Raw genomic sequence first — 6,115 nt, 5'->3', positions numbered from 1 at the left:
TCTTTCTAGAAATTATTTAAGCTTCTAAACAGAGCGGAGTATAACATTAATATTTTAATATTTTTTATTATACATAAATGTACATCACAGCTAATCACTTTTATTAAAGCCTAATAGAGCCTCATAATAATATTTTATTATTGATATTTCTCCACTTTCTGACTATTTATTCAGCACAGGATTGCAGGAAAAGGCACAGGGCACAGATCGCCCTGGACAGCAAGCCAGTGTAAGGTAGGTCTCATACATATACACACTATGTGCGATTCGGAGATGCTAATTGGACTGATGGCGTGTCTTTGGACTGTGGGATTCCTGAAACGGGAGCCTGGGGAGGAACGTGGGGGCGCAGCATTAACTGAAAATTAACCATGCGTTCGCCATTGCACTGTTGCATTTTAATCCAGTTCTTCATTTCATCAACTATTAAGTCCAATGTAGTCTAGCTAACCTGTCATCTGCACAACCCCCCCCCTTTTCAGCTTGCTGACTCCGTCAGGAAAACACAGATGCTCTTGTGTATAATGCATAAATGTGTCTGTATTTGTTTGATGTGCTCTGGGCAGTTTTCCATTTGCGATGTCCATCCATCCATTTTCCAAACCTCTTATCCTACTACTGGGTCGTGGGGGGTCCGGAGCCTATCCCGGATGCATTGGGGACGAGGCAGGGAACAACCCAGGATGGGGGGCCAGCCCATCGCAGGGCACACTCACACACCATTCACTCACACACGCATTCCTACAGGCAATTTAGCAACTCCAATCAGCCTCAGCATGTTTTTGGACTGTGGGGGGAAACCGGAGTACCCAGAGGAAACCCCACGACGACATGGGGAGAACATGCAAACTCCCCACACATGTGACCCAGGCGGAGACTCGAACCCGGGTCCCAGAGGTGTGAGGCAACAGTGCTAACCACCGCCCCCCGTTTGCAATGTCCTGAGGGTTAAATAAAACTGTAATTGTTAATGCGGCATCTAAAAATCAAAGATCCTTTTATGTATCAGGAGGTGAGACTACAGCTCTGTAATTTTCACATATTCATGGAGGATTTGCGCCTGGTGAGAGAATTCTAATGTATCTCCTGCCCGTGGCGCAGAAAACGTCTTCATCATGGACTCCAGAGTCCAGGTTTCAGCAAGGTTGCTGGATGCCAGAAAGGTTCTCAGCCCATAGAGTATCTGATATATATTGGTGATATTTGCCAGCCTCTGATGATGCGTTTCCTCTGCCCTTCCAGACTAAAGGTGTGATTGATGTGCTTTGCCTGGATGCCGCCTTAGGTTGCTTATGCCCATAGCTAGAATTCCTTTTCTAGTTCTCCCTGTTTATTTTGTTTCCTTTTAGCCCTTTTTAAATGAAGCACTACCCTTAAGAGCACACTGATGTTCTCAGTCCACAGCCGCCTGACTGTCAATCTTTTGGAGTCCAGTGCGAGATTAACGTTGTATTTATTTAAAGTGATATGCATTTGTTTTCGAGCAGCTGGGAGATAAGGGCCCAATGGTGAAATCATTTTTCTATTCTTGGGATTCGAACCAGCAACCTTCTGATGACAGACGCAGTGTCCTGTCCTGCCCCACCCCCTATCTACACTTTCTTTTTGCCATTAAGGATTGTTTACAATCATCCAAACCCTCCAGTGAACTGGAAACAGATCCAACACAAACAGCCCAGTCTAAATGCTTTCTCTGTAAAACCACAAGGAGGCGCTATGCATCTGATCTAATATTTAGTATAAAAGCAAAATGTCAAAGTAGTGAATGGAATGCAGTATATCAGATAATGACCAGTTATAATTAGGCAGGAGTTAAATCATTATGTTGTTTTACCACTTTGAAGTAATACAAAACAAACTTTAAAATGTGATCAAAAAGATTTTTTTTAATATGGGTATTGTACATATTGTGCGGTTAAATGTACCATGTAAATGGAGCTTTAAAAATGCATCAAAATGGCCTATCGCTACACGTAATGGCCTATCGCTACACGTAATGGCCTATCGCTACATGTAATGGCCTATCGCTACATGTAATGGCCTATCGCTATATGTAACGGCCTATCGCTATATGTAACGGCCTATCGCTACACGTAATGGCCTATCGCTACACGTAATGGCCTATCGCTACACGTAATGGCCTATCGCTACACGTAATGGCCTATCGCTACACGTAATGGCCTATCGCTACACGTAATGGCCTATCGCTACACGTAATGGCCTATCGCTACACGTAATGGCCTATCGCTACACGTAATGGCCTATCGCTACACGTAATGGCCTATCGCTACACGTAATGGCCTATCGCTACATGTAATGGCCTATCGCTACACGTAATGGCCTATCGCTACACGTAATGGCCTATCGCTACACGTAATGGCCTATCGCTATATGTAATGGCCTATCGCTACATGTAATGGCCTATCGCTACATGTAATGGCCTATCGCTACACGTAATGGCCTATCGCTATACGTAATGGCCTATCGCTACACGTAATGGCCTATCGCTACACGTAATGGCCTATCGCTACACGTAATGGCCTATCGCTACATGTAATGGCCTATCGCTACACGTAATGGCCTATCGCTACATGTAATGGCCTATCGCTACACGTAATGGCCTATCGCTACACGTAATGGCCTATCGCTACATGTAATGGCCTATCGCTACATGTAATGGCCTATCGCTACACGTAATGGCCTATCGCTACACGTAATGGCCTATCGCTATATGTAATGGCCTATCGCTATATGTAACGGCCTATCGCTACACGTAATGGCCTATCGCTACACGTAATGGCCTATTGCTACATGTAATCCATCCATCCATACATTTTCTGTGGCCGCTTGTCCTATTCTGGGTCACAAGCACTTCAGAGCTTGTGGGCACAAGGCAGAGATCACCCCACAATGGGACCCCAACCCATTACAAGGCGCACATACACGCACACACACACACACACACACACACACACACACATACACACACACACTCCACCCCCCACGGGGAATTTGGTAACTCCAATTAACCTCAGCATATTTTTGGACTCTGGAGGGAAACCGGAGAACCCCGAGAGGAACCCCCACGATGACACGGGGAGAACATGCGAACTCCACACTACGCAGAATTCTAATTGGTTAGTGTAAGTTTCAGCTTGGTTGGCTCTGGGTAGACGGTTGCTTGGGCTATCAATTCAGTCATTGCCTGCTGTTATTTTAGTATTCCGTGCAGCCCACAGGATTTCCTGCTGATGGGGCGCACTGTGTCGCTACATGACAGGGCGCTAAGCTAATCCTCCATCTAGTTTCGGTACTGCATGACTCTGGCATTTCCCGTGTCATTGACATGATCTCTTTAGCTGCATTGTTGCACATCTTGCCAAACCCTCTTAGCGATACTCAAACCAAATATTTCCTATTTATAGTTTTTCTATAAAAAGAAAAAAATCCATTAAAAAATCCAATTCTTCATAAAATATCCACCAGTACTTTTACAGAACTACACAAATCTTCCCATGGCATTAATCATGTACGGTTGGGATTCAAACCCATGTCATCCATGTGGAAATGCAGGCGTCTTCCACAGAACTGTTAGGGCACCACAGAGGGACCGTTTTACTAAATCCTGAGTCACCGTTCAAGGGAACGTGGCTTAGCTGAGATTTCGGTGTTAATGACAGACCTAAGGCATCACAGAGTTCTCTCTTTCATGTTGCTACCAGCGGAGTAAAGGGTCACATGAAAAACGCAACGTCATTTTTTTGAGTAGCTGAACGTAATGTGTAGGATGTCAGGCACGTGTCACAGGCCCGATACAGGGTGGCAAAGGTACACAGGCCTTCACAGTCCCCTGCTCTGCATAGACCTGTCGCGGCATGCGGGAACCTCAAAGCAGGCGTTGGGCAAAAAAAAGAAGGAGTTTTATTAACTGAACAGGAGCAGAGAAACAAACGAGGCAATGAGAGGTCAAAGCAAGAGGGCGAGTACAGGGAAGGACACAGGCAGACCGGAGGAGTGACTACAATGACCGGACTGGGCCTGACGACACAAATAGGTACTTAAATATGGAGACTAATGAGGGGTAACAAACAACAGTCATAGCTCATCGTGACGCGGGAGAGTCAGGTGGACGTGTTGGGCAGGATGTGCACTAGAGCTGCCTGTCACCCTTTAATAGCTTAACTAAACAGTTTCCACATGCAGTTTCCTGGTTGAGTTTCATTGTCTGCGTAAAACATCCGTGTATGTTCAGGTTATGATATTCACAAATATTCTCTCTCTCTCTGTCTCTCTCTGATCGAAAGTCTTAGGAAGTCAAAGAGAAAGATGTTTGTGTCATCTTCATGTTGGTGTGAAACTATGGAATTGCGGTACGTCTGTCAAAGTATGTCAGCTTAGTCATTTCAAAACCCTCGCGTTTTATTTGCAGCAAGCATCCAATACATCAATGTGTTTTTTTGACTCAACCAGTAGCATACCATGTTTGGCTAGTCAACGGCTTTTAATCCAATTAAATTAAATAATTAGGCGAGTTCACGGTGAAATGTAACAATTAATTAAGGAGAGAAGTGGTTTGGGAACTGAAGTGGTGTTCATCTAGCCGTCCGGAAGGAAGTAGGTGAATTTTGGGAAATCAGGAGACATTCTTTGTTAGTTTTTATTGTTACTCTTAATGTGCATATCTATATAGCATATATATGTTAAGTAATGTTTTTATTCTGAGCAAATGCGTACTTATCTACATAAATGGCTTTAAACCGTTCCTTTGCCTAAGACTTTTGTACAGTGCTCTGTATATATGAGTGTATTCTATAAAAATCCACCACGGTTAACATCCGACTTCTATGAATGCAAAAGTAACATGCAAATTGTTCATCATCGATAGACAGTTTGGTTTACACTGCCCTCTAATGTTCACATAAAAACATGACGCAGTGTAATCTACCAATAGGAAAGTTTAACTCTTGAGAGTACGAGTTACGCCACACGTATACCATAGACTGAGGAACACATCTGAAGGGGGGGGGGGCTCATGATGTCTGCTGTCTGATTACTTCTGAATCTTCCGCCTCTTCTTGTATTTCGTCAACGTCTGCTCAGCTGACGGTATCTTTTTTTTTTTTGCCATGTGACGCATTTTGAGATTTGGCTAATGCTGCTGATGACGGGAAGTGAGAAATATTGTGTGCTCACCTAAGAAACACAGTTTTGCCGTTAAACACACAGATATACACTGTATGGATAAAGTACTAGAACACACCTATCAGTCATCGAATTCAGGTGCTTCATTCAGTCCCTTTGCCACAGGTGTATGAGATCAAGCACCTGGTCATGCACTCAGGTTTAACAAACATTTGTGAAAGAGTGGGTCATTCTGAAGAGGTCAGTGAATTCAAGCGTGAACCTTTGCAGTAACTCAGTTTGTGAAATGTCTTCCCTGCTAAATATTCCATTGTCAACTGTAAGTGGTATTATTGCAAAGAGGAAGCGATTAGGAACATCAGACACTCGGCCATGAAGTGTCAGACCACGTAAAGCACCAGAGCGGGGTCTCCGAGTGCTGAGGCACATAGTGTGTAAGAGTCGCCAACACTCTGTTGACTCAGTAACTGCAGTTCTGAACTGCCTCTGGTATTAACCGCAGCACAAAACTGTATGTCAGGAGCTTCATGGAACGGGCTTCCATGGCCGAGCAGCTGCATGCAAGCCTCACATCACCAAGCACAGTGCCAAGCGTCGGATGGAGTGGTGTGAAGTACGGCACCACTGGAGCTGTGGTAGAGTGTTCTGGGGAGTGACGAATCACGTTTCTCTGTCTGGCAGCCTGATGGACAAGGCTGGGTTTGGTGGATGCCAGGAGAACGTCACCTGCCTGACTGCACTGTGCCAACTGTAAGGTTTGGTGGAGGAAGGATAATGGTGTGGGGCTGTTTTTCAGGGGTTGGGCTAAGCTCCTCCATTCCGGTGAAGGTAACTCTTAATGCTTCAGTATGCCAAGACCTTTGGACAGTTCTATGCTTCCACCTTTGTGGAAACAGTTTGGGGAAGGAAGGTCCTTTACTGTTCCAGCATGACTGTGCCCCAGTGCACAAAGCAAGGTCCATAAAGACAAGGT

The sequence above is a fragment of the Brienomyrus brachyistius genome, chromosome 24, assembly GCF_023856365.1.
Source record: "Brienomyrus brachyistius isolate T26 chromosome 24, BBRACH_0.4, whole genome shotgun sequence".
NCBI lineage: Eukaryota > Metazoa > Chordata > Actinopteri > Osteoglossiformes > Mormyridae > Brienomyrus > Brienomyrus brachyistius.
This window is presented reverse-complemented; position numbering follows the sequence as displayed.